This window comes from Meleagris gallopavo, chromosome 5 (genome assembly GCF_905368555.1).
Source record: "Meleagris gallopavo chromosome 5, MGAL_WU_HG_1.1, whole genome shotgun sequence".
Classification (NCBI taxonomy): domain Eukaryota; kingdom Metazoa; phylum Chordata; class Aves; order Galliformes; family Phasianidae; genus Meleagris; species Meleagris gallopavo.
In genome coordinates this window covers 15,708,972-15,727,359 of record NC_139408.1, presented here as the reverse complement: position 1 = coordinate 15,727,359, position 18,388 = coordinate 15,708,972, and the positions used below count along the sequence as shown (strand labels likewise).

At 40.7% G+C, this 18,388-nt stretch overlaps 1 long non-coding RNA gene across 3 annotated transcripts; it reads right to left on the bottom strand.

Moving 5' to 3' along the window:
* Positions 1-5,096: 5,096 nt before the first annotated feature.
* Positions 5,097-18,366, bottom strand: LOC116216657 (uncharacterized). Of its 3 annotated transcripts, XR_014883443.1 has the most exons (5): positions 18,253-18,366; positions 12,720-17,067; positions 12,249-12,319; positions 11,435-11,494; positions 5,097-5,872 (listed from the first exon to the last, which is right to left on the bottom strand). It is a non-coding gene; the product is annotated as an uncharacterized LOC116216657 (long non-coding RNA). The 3 variants fall into 3 exon arrangements; XR_014883442.1 differs by having other exon boundaries at positions 11,863-17,067; XR_014883444.1 differs by lacking the exon at positions 12,249-12,319.
* Positions 18,367-18,388: the final 22 nt, after the last annotated feature.

Here is an 18,388-nt window from a genome sequence, read left to right as displayed (position 1 = left end):
CATATACAATATCCTCTGGCCCCTAGGGGTTGCCCTCCTAATTCTTTTGGCCAATATCTTCTCAGTTTTAAATATCAAACATTCTTTATTCTCTCCCAACTGAAATCACTGAACAGTTGAGCACAAGATATTAGATCATCGCAAATTTAGATTTTCCTTCATGACACTTTGAGCAGCATCTTTTACAGCATGTTAGACTCATAAGGGCTACCAAATTAGTGTTCTGTTCTGTCTCCTTGAAATAGCAGGAACTGAATTTCTAGTGCTTTTAAAGCCTATGTGCATAAGGTTTCAAACCAGCTTCTCTGGGCGAACAAGTGTGTCAGAAAAAAAAAAAAAAAAACAACTTCTATCTCAGCTTATTCTAGAATAGAAAAGTTCAGTTGAGTAGACCTACAAAGCTCAGGAACTTCAACCACCTGATCACATAATGGCTAAGCATATTAATGGGGACTTTCTCCAAACGCCTCTTCAACAATGATGGGCATGGGGCATCACCACCTCAGTAGGAAGCCTGTCCCAGTGCTTCCTCATGGTGAAGTGAGGTCACTTCTTCTCCAGACAAGACAACCCAGGTGCCCTCAGCCCCTCCTCACAGGAGTGCCTCCAGCCTTGTCACAGCTTTGGTGCCCTCCTCTGGATGCTTTCAAGGATCTTAACATCCTTGTTACATTGTGGAGCCCAGAACAGTGCATGATATTCAAGGTGAGACCTCACCAATGCTAAATGTAGTGGAAGAACCACCTATTTTCACCAGCTGGGCATGCTGTTTTCAAATAGGGCACTGCCATACTCCTGAAGACTTCAAAAGGGTGCCCAGTCAGGCAAAGAAGTGCAATTTGCACTTGCTGGGACATGCACATATAACCACACCCTTTCAAACTACTTGGAAGGAGTGTCTCAGAGCAGGTTTCCCCACTGAGAGATGTGATCTTCCACCTGTTGACCTCTGGCATGGGAATTCAGAAGGAATTTGTCTGGGTAGATCGTGCAAGTGTTGTGAGAAACCTCATTCCTTCTACTGCTGAGAAAATCCTCTCCTCTTCCACCTTTCTTTCAACCCTTTTCTGAGATTGAAGAAATGCATCTTGCTTTGCATACAAGCACTGCTGTATAAGAAAGGCATGCAGTGAGAGGCTTTTGCTGTGTTTTTTCCAGAACTTCCTAATGAGTACTACTAAAAGCAGTAACACACCTTCTCCAGGAAACATTGAACAGCTGGGAACAATCCAGCTGAAACTGGCTATGCCATAGGAAAAATACCTTCCCTTAGAGCACAGGGAGGCTGAAGACTTGCAGGCTTCAGATGTCGCCACAGAATGGCATGTTACACTAACTAGCTCAGATGCTGAAAGCCACCTAGCTCAAGCAGTATAAAGATTTGTGCAGGCTATTTTACACCTTCTGGTTTGCAGCTAGTTCAAATATCTCCATGCAGTCTTCATAAATACAAACCCTAAGAGGAAGAATGCAAAAAGCTTGCCAATTTAGTAATCTCTACTATACAGACATTCAACAAAGATCTTGCTGTGACTGTCATTCTAGAATAAACCTGATTGGAAAGAGCAGGAAGGAAGTGTTTGTTAGGGCAAAGGAGGTTTGGATTTTAATCTTCCCTCTAATTTTTGCACTGCTTTGGCACTTACATTTAACAACCGTATTCTAGTTCCTCTCTCTGAATAAGGAGCTAGGTGTTACAGTAAGCTTATGTCAGTAATGCTAACTAAATACTTGGAATCCTAAGAACAGATGGAGAAATGCAGCTAAGTGGCATCCTATGCATTTTACTTGTTTCTCGTTTCCTCTTAATTCTTAGTCATCACTATCAGAACTTAAAATTACCAAATCCACTTCGTCCTTTCCCACTTAGAGTCAATACGCAATTTCTTCTGTAAAAATTTTCTAGGGCTTTACCAGTCTGGTCTTATATGACTCAGAAAGCTTTCATCACGTTCTTTGTGATAATTCAACAGTCTCCTAGACAACATGACAGTTGTACATAGCAGTACATAGGTCCTAAAATTAAGCAAAGAACTGTATTCTGAAATCTTCTGTAAAGACAACCTGTGAACAAACCTGGCTCCACAACTTTTCTCTTTGCATTTTTCAACTACCACCAGAGTTATCAAGCCTCTAAACTGTAGCCAAGTTCCTCTAAATCTAGGCCTTTATTCTCATAGTCTTGTTTGAATGCAAATGTGTCTCATGGTATAACTTGAGTCTTGTTCTTTGTTCCACAGCTACTGAGGTGACCAAACATTCCAGTTTAATCTAGATACTGTCAGTTCTTTGCTGAAAGCTGTTAAAATAGATTTCATTTGCTAACCACACGTATTTTTTCTCCATTACCTGCTTGGGTCTTTCTCAGTCAATAGTGTCCTTCCTCAGGCAAAGTGATGCTTGTTGGATCAGGTATCCATGTCTTTTCAGATGACTATAATTCATTAGATCAGAAATCTGACACATCCAGATAGAAGAATCCACATAGCTGTGTCATAAATAGACTTCATTTAAGACAAGATTGTATGAGCTTCTACAGAGCTGAAGGTACAATGTTGTTTAGTTTACCAGAAAGCACGCGTTCCCTGAATAGCTTCTTCTGTGGCAGGTACACCTCTACCTAGATCCTAAAAGGTTCCCAAGCAACTATGTGGAAATTAAAAATCTGGTTACTCAAGGATTTGTGATGAAGTAATTTATTCATATTGATGACCAGTAATGTTTAGCATCTCTAAATTCAGCCATGCTCAGGAGCTTCAGGTCAAAATCTATCTCTCAGTTAGAGACCGCTTGGAGTCTGGTGTGCCCACGCAGGAAAAATGAAAAGTAGAGCCATCCTTGCCAAGATTTGAGCTGCAACTCTAAGTACGTCTTATTTGAAGCTTAGAGTTATTTGGTAACTGTTAAGATAGGCAAACAGTAGAGTGCACTACATGCTAATGTTTTACAGTAAGGGGATTCAGGTCAATGTAACAGGGATGAGGGAGCAACTGGAAAGAAAAATAAGCAGAGAATTATGACAGGATAGCATCTCTCTCATATTTTACTTATTGCTATAAAACAGTTGTCCCAGATGGACAAATATGAAAGTAGATGTATGTCATTTGAGATCTGGAGAAATTTAGGTTCAGCTCTATAATGTGAGTCATATGAAATGCTGATAATGTAGAATGCGTGTAGTAAGTATTTTTATATATTCCCCTGTTCCCCAGCTATTTTTCTTCTTTTTAAAAAGGGACATTGCAGGGAATTGCATAGAGATGACTACAAATGCACAAAGCAAAAAATGGGGTAATGCAACCATGCATTTGGCCCTTCCTTTAAAACATACTGCCTATTAAAGATAGAAACACAATCACATCTTTTGTAAACTTATTTTAGCTGCAGATCAGATGTGCCCAGATCATTCAGAGATTGGGTAACTAGCTCATCTACCAGACAAAAGAACAAAATGCTGCAGATAAGGAAAAAAAAGGGGAGGGGAATATTAGATATGAAACATAATATCCCTTAGGCAATTATATTACCCAATTGTGTTTTCATTAACATTCAATATTTCTTTGTTTAACTTGCAACTTGTATGCCCTGTATTTTAAGGCATCAAATTATACTGCCATATTGAGGATTATTTAAGCAATCCCGGTAAGTAGGTCAGCCAGTAATTTACTCTTGGTTTATTAGAGTGTGCTAAAAGAAAAGAGCAACACTGCTATTTGTTAAACGAGCAGCTGGACCCAAACTGTTGGGAGAAAAAAGCCATCAGTTGAGAAAGTGTTTTGTTAAGATTTCTAGCGTAAAGAAAAGTATAGCAAAATCAGTTTGCCAGACAAATTTGTGTAGCAAGCAAACACGATTAAAGCAGCTTCTCTTCCATAGCAGGTCAGATTAAGCACCAGGAGGAACAATGCAGTGAAGAGCTCCGTATGACCCAGGGGACCAAGATGGAGGATGCATTTGGTCTTATGTGGCCTGATTAGACAAGCATTTTCCCCAAATTTGTTAACAGCCCAGAAACTGCCACTGAAAGAAAGAAAATAATACCAGTCACATTTTTTCTAATCATGAGGAAAACTATTCTCATTCAGTTATCATATATAAAAGCAAAAATAATGAAGTTGTTCTTTTTAAACGAGGGTATCTTTCTGAGGCTGGACCTCAGGTATTTACTTATGAACTAATCTCTAATTTCCCAGTGTTGCCATTGGAAATTCTTGCCAGTACAGTAATGCATCAAATAAATTTTAAAGAGAAGGTATTGATTTTGAATTGTAGCTTCAGGTATACATGTAAGACTAGGATAAAGCTTTTAAAATACACTAAATGAATGGCATTTATGGGGAGAAAAGGCCAAAGATCTTGTCTTAAATTCTGAAATTGAAGTGCTAACATTTATCTTTCTCTCTGAAGGCAACGCCAGCAGATCCTCCATGTGAATATTCTCTAGTAAGAGATTTCCATGGGTTTAAATAAAGGTAAGGGCAATGTCCTGTGGGGCATCATCTCCCCAAAAAACTGTCAAGCAAGTCAGAACTAGCTATTGTGTGTGTTCTTACCTAGCAACCATAAAGGAGGTAAATTGTAGCCTTTTTCTGCCTCAGTTATTTTACAGCAGTGCTGCTTTGCCTGGACTGCGGTAGTGAACCAAAAGCTTTGCTGATGTTGGCCTCAAGAGCTTCCTTGAATAGTAGCTCTCAATTACAGTTTGCCTTTTCCTTTACTTAGAAACTTTGTTTTTAACAAGTTTTATTCATGAGCTGGCCTTCCTCATTGCAGGAGATTGATTTGAAAAGTTCAATTTCCCTTCCCCTTCTCCCTCCCTCCCAAAGAAATTTTTCTTTCATAAGCTCTGAAGCAAAAACATCATTAAATTTTCTTTTAAATGACTCCTCGAGGGTTTTATGGAACCTTAACTTTCCAAAGGAGTCTGCAAGAAATCAGGAAGAGCATTTTACTAACAGCTTATTAAAAATATCCTGAAAAATGTTTGTATTTCTAAAAATTCAGAATGCAAGTGAGATGTCATGTTGCTCTGCTAGAGAAAAAAAGATAATTTAGGACAATGAGCTAGAAGAACGGAGTATTCAGAAGGTAAAATATTTGATAGTCCCTGGTTTGTATTTATTTCTCAGTTTTCTAGGTCCGTATCTTCCAGTGGATTAGAGGATGTTTCTATTAAACAAAAGTGAGTATTAAGCAGTTATAGAATATGTTTTTGATTGTATTAAAAGACCAGTTTTCCACAGCAGTCGGTTTTTAACAAGTCTCTACTGTTCATTTGGGCAAATGCATGCACACAGGTATCATCACTTTTAAGGGTTTGGGAAAACAAGTATAGTATCAAGATATGAACTGAAAGTCAATAAATTTGGGTAGTGCAAACACAATGGGGAACAAACATTCCATCAGAAACTCCAAGAGAATTCCAAGATTCTTCTGTGGCACTCATCTTGTGGCTGATGAGTCCATTAGCCCCGATATCTCGTCAGTCTCAGCAGAAATATCAGTCTCTCCAGGAATCAACCTCTTTAGGACATCATGCAGCACATTCCATCTGGCAAGTGGAGATTGTTCAGCACAAAACGTTGTTTCCATTATGTATTAAATGGGCAACCATATCAACTACAGTCCATGGCTAGTCTTAAAGAATAACCGTATGAAGAATGCACAGCTGATGTGACATTCTTTAGGCTGAGTAAGTACAGACTTCTGAAAGAAGACATACATTCATCTCCCTCCATTGTTTTCTCCAAATTTCTGAAATAACTTCATTGTTGACAGCCATGACCACTTCATCTGCATCTAAGCTTTGCTAACAGAGTCAGGGGGTGTTAGGTATTATCAGCAATGAATCACCCAACTTCACAGTTTTCTCCTAAAAGAGGAAGATTAGAAGTGGAATCATAAATAAGATTGTAAACAGCAAGAGAGCAAAGATCCCTTAATCCCATGTTTGAAAACAAGCTTGACATTGTGCTGCCCAAAAGAAAATAAAAGGGCACTGTCACTCTGTTATGTGTACCTACTGTCTCACCACAAGTCCATTAATAGATCTCTGGTCAAAATTTCCTCCACAAAATTCCACTTCAGAAAACTTTTTGCTTCCAAAGGGCTCAGATACAAATCAAATCATCTTACTCATGAAATAAGTTAAAATTTTCACATTGCGGGATAGACAGGTGTACAATCAGCCACAGGCAGCAAGGATTTTGTAAAATGCCTACTATGCATTATCTGATATTGTTAATGACCAAATTACTGGCTGAAGGTCTGTGGAATTTCCATTCCCTGACGTAGCAGAGTGGACTACAGACTAGAATGTGCTGTAACGGAATAACTCAAGAGAACAGTGTTTGGTCACTAACAACAAAATGCTGCTGAAAAATATACCAAAAGCAGAGCCACCTCTCCTAGTCCTGCTGATACCATTTACTTGTGCTTCAATCAAACATATTTTTCTGCCTTCAGTAAATAAATGTACAAACAAAAAACGTGCAGCTAAGAGAAGTTATTCTATTCCTCCCTCCTCCCCCCCTCCCCCTTTGGGATCAGTATATGTAATAAACTGTAATAAACATATTACTTCTTGGCCAAATATCTCCCAGTCTGAAGGGGCCATTTGACTTTTAAGAGCATACAAGTACTTTCACCAGCCCACTGCTGATTGCTTGTCAATTATGCTTGCTGCCTAAAGTTTTAACTCCAACACTGAGTAACTGGAAAAAGAATGAAAACAAGAAGCATCGCAATTTATAGAAGAATGCAGAAGGTATCACCTGAAATCCACACACAAAGCTTTGGTTCAGCCTTAACAGTAAAGTCCAACCTGATGAGCATGAGATGCCCTGAATGGCTCTGGCAAGATGACGACTGGAAAGAGGGCATTGGCATGAAGTGAGTTCTTTGGGGTAAGGCTGTGTGCAACTGGCCAACCCTGTCCTACTGGCCCTGCCTGCTACTCCTAATGGACACTGAATGAAGAAAATCATAGAGAACAGGCTAGCTGTTATCATGGGATGCAAAAGGCCTGGGAGACCAGGAACTAAGAGGAGCTGATGCAGGAGACAAGCTTGTGAAATATAATTTTGACATTTAGCATTTAGCTATGTTTGCTGCCCAAATATCATTTTAAGTAGGTTTTAACACATCTATATTGTAACCCAAACTACTCATATGCCCAGGGAGGTGCTGGAGTCACTGTCCCTGGCAGTGTTCAAGAAGCGTCTGGATGAGGAGCTGCGAGATATGGTTTAGTAGCTTGGTAGCAGTGGTAATGAGAAGACTGTTGGACTAGATGATCTTATAGGTCATTTCCAACCTTGTGATTCTATGATTCTATGAAATATCTAGAGTATCTATATTTTCTGGACAAAAAAGGAAGGCAGAAGTCAAGAGTGAATACGTCAGAAATTACATATTTCTATTTAAAAAATTAAAGCAAAGGACTGTTTATGATATTCCACCACAAAGGAAAGAAGGCTCAGGCTTATCAGGAGGCAGCTATAACAAAGAACAAGTTCAGATTTCAGTCATGCAGTTCTTTAAAGGAGTTGCTGTTAAATACCAGCTATTTCTGCTCTCCTGTGAAGAAGAACACACTACCAGGAGTAAAGCTGGACAGGAAAAACCACAATTATTCTTCTGTGCTTCCCAATGTCAACACAAAAGCTGTTTGAAAGCGAAGCAAAAACTCACTCAATTACTTCCAGAGACAGCTGTAAATTAGAAAACCTTTACAAATTGCTGTCAAGGTACACTAATCCCTTTGCATTTAGCACAGTGCTGCAGATACAATAACATCTTTAGTAGCTGGGGCTTGCACACAGTTCCTTTTATGCACAGGACCACAGGGCCTGGAATTCTGTTGTGGATACACAAGATCTGATATAGTCTGTTAGCCTCAGCTTGGCTGACAGACATTCAACAAGGCATTGCTCTTACCCTCGGGGTCTTCAGTGAAATGAAGGCCTTCCCACTGCCTTCAGCTTTCCCTAATTATTCACAAACTGTGTGTGTCCTACTACTACCCAGAAGGTAGTTGTCTGTGAAATAGTGTCTGTAGTCCCCTCCCCTGCCAGCTCCCCCGCCATGTCACCTCTCCTTAGAATTTGAGCCTGATAGCCTTTTCTCAGGATTAAGCATTTATTATGGTAGCCAGCAGGTAGTTAATTTTTTACACATTAATGATGATGCAAAGAAAGCTACATATGTAAAATGTAAGGTAAATGGTAAAATAGGCTCTGACTCCCTGTGCAAGTGGCAAATCAGGCTGTTATGACCTTTTGTGTTGGCAGACAGATGTTGGAGAAGCAGCTTTCTAACAGGATGGTAAAATGTGCTTCTGAAAGCAGAACTGTAAAGTTCCTCTTCATGTGTTAAATAACAGACCAAAAAAACCCAGAATCTCCTTAAAAGGAATGGACTGCCGATCAGTACTCAGACATTTCAAGGAAAGTTTCTGCTACTCATAGAATTGTTTGAGACAGAAGAGATCCTTAAAGGCCATCTACTCCAACTCCCCTGCAGCGAACAGGGACATCTACACTAGATCAGGTTCTCAGACCCCCATCCAGCCTGACCTTGGATGTCTCCAGGGATGGGGCATCCACTCAGGGCAACCTGTGCCAATGTCTCACTGTAAAAAAACATTTTCATTATATTTATGGTCAATTTTTTTTAACTCTTTTAGTTTGAAACCATTTCCCCTTGTCCTATCCTACCCTGCTAAAGACCCTGTCCCTCGCCTTACCAGCCCCCCTTAAGATACTGAAAGGCCACTATCAGGTCTCCCTGGAGCCTTCTCTTCTCCAAATTGAACAGCCTTAGCTCTCGGTTTGTTATCATAGGGGAGGTGTTCCATTCCTTTGTGGTTCTCCTTTGGTCATGCTCCAACATGTTCACATCCCTCCTATACTGAGGACTCCATATCTGGACACAGTATTTCCTCCTGAGGAAGTTTCCCTGTTTCACTCCATCTCACCTCAGGGGCAACTTGGAGTTTTTGGCATTTAAGTGGCAGGCCTTCAGCAACAGACTCAGGCACTTGAATCAGGCAAGCCAGATCTGTACTCAGTCATTGAGCATAGGCAGTTTCTTTGTCAACACTTAGAGCAGCATCTGTACACTGGGGCAACTTTTATGTCATAGATGCCATTATCTCATGGATAGATGCTAAACAGAGAGAGAGAGAGAGAGAGAGAGAGAGAGAGAACTATATGGAGGAATTTGTCATTCTGGTCCTTTCCCTAACCTCTTGTGGTCACATTTTCAACAGAAAGATTTTGTGCTTTCCCAATACCTCCTCTGCAAGTTGTTAGGAAACAGTTGCATCTGAGTAGAAAAGCAAGCAGACAGCTTTTGAGCATGACCAAGAGGAAGGCATTTTCCACAGCGTCAGAATAGACAGGTACTCCTGTCACACTGAAATCCATCTTTCTGAGACTCTCTGATCCCATCCTTTTGTCATTAACAGTATCAGCCATGCTCACAGGGACTCAATTTGTAATCACCCCTCTTACATCTGCCACTTTGCACTTTTCACAGAAAGGACCAAGTCATCAGGACGTAGTCCATAAAGGAGTGGAAAAAGCCTAATTTCCAGTAGCATTACCAAAGATGACTTGGGGTTGTACTGTGCTATACCTGTAAAAAGTTCCTCAGAGAGCAAGCAGGAAGACAGAATACATTTCAATGTGTTTTACAGCTACAAGGAAGCAGGTCAATCACAGCAATTCCTGTAGCAGTTATGAGGCAAATATAATGCATTGCTCTTTGGAGTCCAGTGAGACTTTCTATCATATTTAAGGACAGAACATTATCAAAGCTGTAATTCCATTCCATTCCATTGAGATAGACTTTCTTATCACAGGCACATGAAGTAACTGTAAAACTGAAAACTATACATGAGCAAATGATCTGGTGGTAGATGTGGTGAACGTCCTGTCCCTGGACATACTCAAGGTCAGGCAGGACGGGGCTCTGAACACTTGATCTAGCTGTAGGTGTCCCTGTTCACTGCAGGGGAATTGGACCAGATGGCCAAACAATTCTATCAATCTATGTTTCTGGGATCTACTTTTCTTTCAGTTTGAAGTAAGCAAAGCCTGAGTTACCTATTCCAGAGACTCTATCAGACATTAGACAAACAAAATGACCAACTGGAATAAAGATCAAAATTTTCCATAGCATCTAGAGCAGCTACTGCCTCCTTTGTGATAATTTATAACGATCTATATTTGCAGAAAGAGTAGGTCGACAGCCTGTCTCAGTCAGCCTAAGCGTGGCATTGGTGATAATATGGATAAATCAGGAAAATAAATGGGAGAGTTACAGAAAATTCCATCTCTACAGACTGAATTTGCCTTGGGCCTTCCAGAACCTCTCCTGAAGCTTAGAAAGTGCTCTAAAACAACAATCCTTTTCCTGTAGAATAGTGTGATATTCTCATCTGCAGAACTGTAGGGATGATACAGCAAAGAACCTGGAGAAGTGCCTCAGCAGAGAAGCACCATTATTTGTGTGTATCTTACAGCTTTAGTGAAGAAAAAAAAGTGATTTTGACTACATAACTGATAAGCTGGTACTGTATACAAATTCAACAAAAACTGCCTGGCTTTTAAAGGACATTTTGTCTGTCTGCCTTCCAATGTGCTCCCAAAGCTACCTCTGAAAGATACTAGCTTCCATCTTAACATACATGCAAGGGAAAAAAGAAGTTTCCTTAACTGTGTATATCCAATTCAAGCTGTTTTCCTCTCTTGTACTTGTTGATATATCTTGTCCAAACTTGCTTTAGCTCATACTTCTTAATCTTCCCAATAACAAATGAATGAAGCAGCCAAGGACAGAATTTAACTCCTCATACTTCCCCTTCCTTCAAATTAACCTCTTTTACACTTCAGAAATGTGTAGTCTTGTACAGGAAAATAGCCTTCTTTCTTTCTGAGCAAGTCACAAATGCAAAAAATTTTGCTTGAGAGGAATGCTGCAGCATTTCACGTGACTTACTTTTTATCTTTTAACAGCTTAACAGCAACGTTCTTTTTTTTTTTTTTTTCCTAATTTTTAATCTTTTTACAGGGAGAGGAAAAATCCTTATGCTCACCCTGTGAGTGAAGTTAAAATTACATACCCGCAATTTTTTCTCCTCACTGCACCATTCCTGGGTAAAGCAACCTCTCTGGAAACAATAGCTCGAGCTTTAGGTAACCATTGGGAAAACAGCATCATGCTTGATTTAACACCCTTCTCATGGGATTCATTCTTGCTAAAGTGCCTGCGTGGTTTATGCCAGACTGGAAACACAATTCACAAGTGGATCCAACACTCAGTGGGAAGTAAGTCTTTAGTACTGATAGAGCCTAACAGGAGTGAGCATCTCATGTCACAAAAGCGCACCTGAGAACTATCCCCCATCAGGAGAAAACCAAAGGCTCACCTGGCTGGTATGAGAAGGAGAAAGCTGAATATCAGCATCTCTCTCCAATATGACCAAAAGCTGTGACCAGAAAATAATTACTATTAGATTATATGGTCAGATAATGAGCAGAACACTGTCAGTGCCTCAAAATTCACAAACAAAAACGTGAAATAAGCAGGATACCCTTTGGATCATTTTAAAAACACTTTTCAGGTTTGAGATAGACCTTTCAAGCAATATACACAGACAAATAACACCTCAATCAGCATGCTCTATTGCATTCTGACCAGTACCCACCAGAAATTTTCCAGGATCCTATACTTGATGTACATATATATATATATATATATATATATATATATATAAAAGAAACAAACAAATAAAAAAACATCTTTAACAGTAACAAAGCTTGTGAGGTGAAAGGGTGTTTGTTTGCATTCACCCACTTGACACTAAGCTTGCCTTTGCTGTTCACACAGCTGGAGACTGTTCAGCGACAGAACTGCAGATAGCATAATTTTTGGATTTAGAATTCTGTAATGCATACATGAAACTCCACCCTTGTTCCCCTCCTTACTACATGTGCAGTCTGCTTGATTCAAAGAGACTGCATAGCCAAACCTGCTCCACTGCCATTTACCACGAATCTATAAATAGTAAATAGCACATTGTTTCTCTTGGTAGCCATTCATGTGACAACTACCTTCATTTTGTCATTTACAGGAATTGAGGGACTGAGAGCATTAGGCTGCTTGCTGCTGTTTGTGGAACAAATTGTCTCAAAACTTACAGAAATAAGGCAGAGACAGGGAGAAATAATGTACATCATTACCTGGGACTCCACAGTCTTCAAGTGATTTGCCATTCTGGACAAGGAGGAAAAGCCCAACTATAAAAGGGAGACTACAGAAAGGTGTTGAGTACTGCAACAGTATCGAACTAATAGCTTTCCTTGTCCATAGGATGAAAGAAAATGAAAAATCCCTGACAATATAATGAATCTCTGAATGACAATGGAGCTACAGGGAGACAATAAAACTTGTCACCATAAAGCATGAAGATGACAGATCAGTGCAACTTAAGCTTGTTACTTGACAAGCTCTTAGATTTTTGCACCGCATCCTTTGTATAAACTGAGTCCAAAGTAAACAAGCAGGCATGCAGAACAAGTAAAACAAAACAAACAAACAAACAAAAACCAACAAATCAACAAACAAACTAACCTCAGTTTGAAGAGGAAAAGGAAATAAACCGATTCAGATTCAATTTGAGAGGAAGTAGAGGAGCCTGTTTCAGAAATTACCTGGAAGTTGCAAATCACAGACAGGCTATGGTCCAGTTGGTCATCTGCCCCATACGTAGTTCCTAAACATTTAAAAACTAAGAAAGAAGAGTCAAGCTTTTGGATATACAAATTTTGACTACTACAAATCTGTAGGCAATTTCAAAATAATCAGGAGGGCAGCATTACACTCCAGAAAGCAGAAAAAAGACATTTTTCCTGTTTCTTGATACCATTCTGTACATTCATGCAATATCTCACATAGTGGGATCTCAAAGTGACTGTGCTTTGACCATGATGCTATAGTAGCAATAATAGGCTTGCTGAAATTAGTGAACTCATAATGACTTCAGAGGACTCTGCCTCAAGGCACTGAACAATTTCTAGAGCTTGTTTTTATTCAAATTGTTTTCTGTGAAAAAAAAAAAAAAATCATCATTTGTACCTCTTTGAGACAGGTCACTCATATAGACAGAGGCTGGTGAAGGAAAGCAGAAGTAAAACAGCAATTGTTTGGTAGCAAAGCAGTATTTCTTGCTGACAATAAATGCAGCCTTCTCCTAATGACCAGCAAGATCTGACCATAGACAAACAAAACTAATCTCAGAGAAGAGACAAAGCTGGAAGTATTCTCACTGGAATCTAGCTAGCATTCAAACACTCACAGCTAAATTCTGTTGAGAAATTTTACATCTTCAGCAAAAAAATAACAGAGTCATTTGCAAATGAATTCTGACCATTCCTTCCTGCCATGCAACTCTTCATTATTTATTCTCATTTCCCCTTCACTCTCCCTCTAGGACTTACATTACTTGTTGGAAATATATCCCTTGTTTGAGAAACAGGATTTTGTAACACCTACTCCCACTTTTCGGGAGGATGGGAAGGTTATAGAAATGAATATTATTTAATATGCTTTCATACGTTCACATTTTAGAAGGATGAGATAAATCTGGGAAGTATGGATCATTGCAGAGAGAATTTGAGTCTTAGCAAAATGAGTCTGAGATGTTAAGGTGGGCTGATGTGTAAGATAAACATATTCTGAGCCCTGCCACAGAGAAAACATTTTCTTTTACTGAACAGGAATTTCATGGAAGAAAGGTAAGCTTTTCTCCCTACACAGAGGTAGCATTAGGAGATGGGACAATCTCTTCTTTGTATGTGGGAGATTTTGGTTTCCAGACACCTCTTCTAGACTTCTGGATCTGTTGCCTTCTTCCTACACATCCAGATATTAATAGAGATTGCACTTACTTCTCTCTAGCATCAACTTCTCAACTATCTTTTTGTTTTGGACATAGCTCAACGTGAAGAGGGGCAGTGACTACAAACACTGAGTGAACACAGGGATTCCTGGGAAAGAAGATACTGATATTATTTGTATTTGACATTTTGGGGGAAAAAAAACCATAAAGCAGGACTTAAATGAACATCTGCTGATGTTGATTAGCTTCTTTTAAAAATAAAGGGTTGATGCTGATAAGTGTGAGTAGAGAAAATCTGACTGCCTTTGCTGCAGACGGGGAGCTGAACTTCCACATTAGTCAGTCCTACACCATGCCCATATATTACAATCATATAAAAGATTCCTCTATAATATAGAAGAAACACAAACCTCCATATCTTATAAATAACAATCTGCAGACCCTAAGTGAATACAAGGATGTAATTCACTCTAGGATTTCTGCAGCTGTTAATAAATCACTCAAGCTGCACTCTGGCAGCTTATGACATCAGCAGCAGCCCTCAAGTGAATTAGAGCCATTAATTTACACAGAGGAGGCCATCTATCATCTATTATTGACCATCTGTTACTGAGAAAATGTATATTTTTTAATAAATTAAGAAGATTTTGATAGAAAATGGTCTTTAATTTTATTCGTTTTCACATGCATTTGTGATGTTTAACTTCAAGTTTGTAACCATCGGTACAAACTGATGTGTGACAGCAATCACACGTTGATGGCAGTGGCACACCTACCTCACGGCTCCTCTGGGAGGTGAGCATCGGGTGCTTAAGGCTCCTGCATGGATATAAGTGGAAGGGATTGATCCTCTCAAAGGCATTGTGGGAAGACACGTACTTACTCGGCAGACAAAAGAAACAAACTCCTCGTGTATCCAATGCAATAGAAAGTGCTTATCCACTGCTCGCTATGCCCTTTGCAATGTAAAACCTGTTACGCTTTGTACAACATCATTTCTTCCAAATAGTAAAAATAACAGCTATCGAAAATCTGCTTACTGTCAACAGAAGGTAGAACATTATCTCGAAGGAAGAATCAAGCCCATTACACCTGCTGATTTACTGCAGCCTCTTCCTTCCACTTCTATTTCCTCCTGTTTCTACTTCACGAAGTGGCATCACTGTGCCCTTACCATCAGCAGGATTGATTGTACAGATTTGGGTATAGTATATATGCAATTTAAAATTGCAACAGGAGTTATAGCAGCTACAAGACAATAACAAGCGTTATTTTTAAACGAGCTTATTATTAATGCTTTGACAAACTTGGAGATTTTAGCATAGGGCTTGTACAATAAATAGGAGTGCTTTGGGGCAATGAAATTGGACAGTGCTTCAGTGCATCTGAGCAATGGAGAACGGGGGGGAGGGGTCAAACTATGCATGGGAGTCAGCTTGGAGCGTGTCTTACTAACAGTTCGGGGCTGGCTCAGAGCAGCATCACCCTGAGTTATTCAGTGTGCTCTGTCCCCAGGTACTCCTCTGTGCTATAAAATTTTCTCTGCATGAGGTGCCCTTCGCCAGGCAGGCCTGTGGGAGAGCCAAAACATGTATGACAACTCAGCTTTGTTAGTGGCACACACACATCCAGATGCCTGTTTCAAAAAATGCTTACACGGGCTATGCAAAAGTCCTGCATAACAAAAGTAGGCAAAAAAAAATCCCAAATGCTGAGTTAAATTGTCAAGTAGCCAATGGACTTTTCAGTTACATGTTTGTACTCCTCAAAATTGCTCATAACTACAGTCTTCAAGTCAGATCTGCAAATAAAAGAAAAATAAACAACAGCATTCCTGTCACACAGGGACAAGACACCATTAGTTCAGCAAAAGCCACATCTTTTTCTGGAAACTGAATGTGGTTTTTGTACCACTGGACAGTATTTGATGCAGTTGTTCTTCATGGAGGTGAAAGGACTGAGGGTCTGGTTCTGAAGACGTAGAAGCGTGGACCTGTGTGATGCCCTACACGAGCGCAATGCAGCGGTCTCCACACCTAACTCAAATCCAAAGTTCAAGTTTCATGTCTTAAAAGATGTGGATTTACAAAACCACTCATCACATAAAGATTTTAATAACTCAATTTTTAAGTGAAAACTGGATGCTTTCAGAACATTTGCAGTATTATGATTACAGGGTCACAGCCTATGTGAGACGTTGAAAATGCAAATCTCCTCAAGGTGGAAAGAGCTACAAACTTAGGAAAGAGTAAATGTAGTTATTTCTAAATTGTGTGACTATCCACAGTTTAGGAACACTACTTTGGGAATTAAAAACTACTGATTCCTGCCAATGCACACTGAAATAAACTCATCTGGCATACATTCTACATCATTCAGCCCTGTATTATCAGAAAAAAATTATCCAGCGGAAGTCACAAAATCATCATGTGACTGAAATCCCGGGTAACGTGACTGAAAGAAACTTTTACTCCTGTAAGAAATAATGCCATCATGCCTGTTCTTTGATAATTAACCAGGAAGCAATAAAAGTTTCAGATCTGAGACCCTTTGCATTCCTGTGACGACTAAGCCTAAATGATAGCATGAATTTAGGAAGTGAAAGTTGTGTTGAAATTCTCTATGGGGTTTTCACAGTACGAAATACAACAAATTTCTGATGACATCTAGTTGGAGCCAGTCACCATGTGTCTGCTGGTTTTCAGAACAAAATATGGGCAGGCAAAATAGTTTAACACAGTAGACTTATTTTTGAAGCATGCTATCACGGTTTGACCACCTGACTTTCTGATTTTCAAAGGCAACGTTTTGTGTTACTGAATGAAAGACCTACAGTAGGAAGCTGCTAGAAAGTAGGAAAAATAACAAAATTGACTGCAATCAAACTGAAAAGCCACCAGAATAGCAGCAGAAGTAAGTTTTAGATAAAGTTATTCTCAGAGAGAGTCCTTTCAGTCCACTTTGCTTTCAGATCACAAGTCGGAGCCTGCAGGAGGGTATAAATAAAGTTTGCTGCCCTTCCTTCAGCTCCATTCAAACTCACCATGCACCGCCGAACTGCAGTGATCCCTTCATGCCACTGGGACCAGAGATGGCATCTCCTGGTCCCACGCTATGCAGTGCCCGCCCACTCCATGCATGCACTGAACAGGCTGAGGCACCTATAAAACAATATACAAGTGCTGTTACTAATATTATCACAGTGTCACTGCCTGCTGATGAATTCTAGTCCAAGTAAAGCTTTCTGGGGTTTATAAATTAAATGTAAAAACTGTGCTAATCTGGTTTAACAACGTGGCATGGCAAGGCTGAGCTTCAGGAGCAACTCCTTGTTACAGTAACATCCATGTGTTCAAAAGTTGTGTTGTGGGAATCCATGCCATCTCTAGCAACTGCAACGCTTGGGTAATTAAAGTAAAATTAAACCCAGTTCCATGTGAAAAGCGTGTTTTATTAACAACCTTAAACACAGTTTCCTACTAAGTACCACCAGAAGACTTCCAGTACATGAAGGGAGCTGATAAACAGGAGGACTGACTTTTTACACAGTATAATGCTGATAGGACAAGGGGGAACGGCTTTAAGCTAAAAGAAGAGATTCAGGTTAGATGTTAGGAGGAAATCCTTTACTCAGAGGGCAGTGAGGCTCTGGCACAGCTGCCCAGAGAGCTGTGGATGTCCCATCCCTGCAGGAGCTCAGGGCAGAGGTGGATGGGCAGCCCGAGCAGGTGAGGATAAGCCCTGCCCACGGCACGGAGCGGGACCTGGGTGGGCTGTAAGGTTCCCTCCAAGCAAACCGTTCTGCGATCCTCTGATGACCACAGAGGAATGAATCCACAATGCTGGCAAACGGCTCTCAGAAGTTTCTCTGCAGCCAGTCCTTCCCACAAACGTTCACGGTGACTGATACCGAATGCAAATACTCTAAAAGCTTCTGCTAAAGTTATAAAATTTACGCCTGAGAACAAACCGTACCTCCGCATCAAGAAACACAAAGGGCAACTTAAAAATATCGGGCGTGCAGTAAAACTTGTGAACTTTGAGCAGAACGCAACCGTGCGGGTGACCCAGCAACTGCACCGAGGCGCTGCCCCAGGAACACACCCCATCAGCGCCCGCAGGAGCACCGCCCGGCGGGGAGAGCAGCCCCCGCTGCCCCGCCGTCTGCAGGCGGCAGCGCGGCGCTCTCGGCGCGTCTCCCTGAACAGAGCGCTGGGCGCCATTTTTAAAGAGCCCTGTCAGGGCGCAAGGGGAAGCAGGTGCCTGCTGCTCGCTGAGGTGGCGGCTCTGCCGGGCGGACTACAGCCGCACACACGGTTGGGACTGTGGAAGGGACACCTGCATACCGTAGAGGGCGGCCACGAGATAACCCGCCCTTAAAGCGCCGGAACGAGCAGCGCCCACAACGGGACGCCTCACATTTAAAGGGCAGCCCCGGGCGGAGGGATCCCGGCAGCACGCAGCCGGCCGGCGCTTCTTACT